Below are 451 nucleotides of genomic sequence, written 5' to 3'. Positions count from 1 at the left end.
GTTTCAGCATAATGTCTCTCCTCTGTTTTCATTTTTTATCGTTTTCCTCTGATGTCCTCCACCAGACCGATGTCCTCCACAACCCTAATGGGCCTGCAGTCTGTTACTATCCACATCGCTATGGCAGTTGTTAGCGCTCTTCCTTGCCTTTGTTTTATCTGGATACTACCACACGCTGCTCTAAACGTATATGCTGAGCCTCGCGCCACTTGTTGTGTTTTGTTGAATGCTTTGCGGGTATAACACTGTCAGGTTAGATCTTCACAGCCTGTAATTACTCCGTGAGAGAAATTGCAACGGTTGTGCAGGTGTGTACAAAGCCTGTGAGCAACAAACTTTTACAAAATAAAGAAATCGATCCTTGTTGTTATTCACTATTGTTGAAATTTAGAAATTTTATGACCTTGTTACTCACTATTTATTAACAGCATAAAGTGTTTTATGTTTTATG

The 451-nt window shown here is 40.1% G+C and overlaps 1 protein-coding gene across 1 annotated transcript in view; it reads right to left on the bottom strand.

The window, feature by feature from the left end:
- LOC116680833 (alpha-2-macroglobulin-like) overlaps positions 1 to 451 on the bottom strand; it is a 45,934-nt gene that overhangs the window by 10,866 nt on the left and 34,617 nt on the right.

The sequence above is a fragment of the Etheostoma spectabile genome, chromosome 3, assembly GCF_008692095.1.
Source record: "Etheostoma spectabile isolate EspeVRDwgs_2016 chromosome 3, UIUC_Espe_1.0, whole genome shotgun sequence".
In the NCBI taxonomy this organism is placed as follows: domain Eukaryota; kingdom Metazoa; phylum Chordata; class Actinopteri; order Perciformes; family Percidae; genus Etheostoma; species Etheostoma spectabile.
Note: the sequence above shows the minus strand (reverse complement) of the source record. Positions and strands in the feature narration are given on the sequence as shown.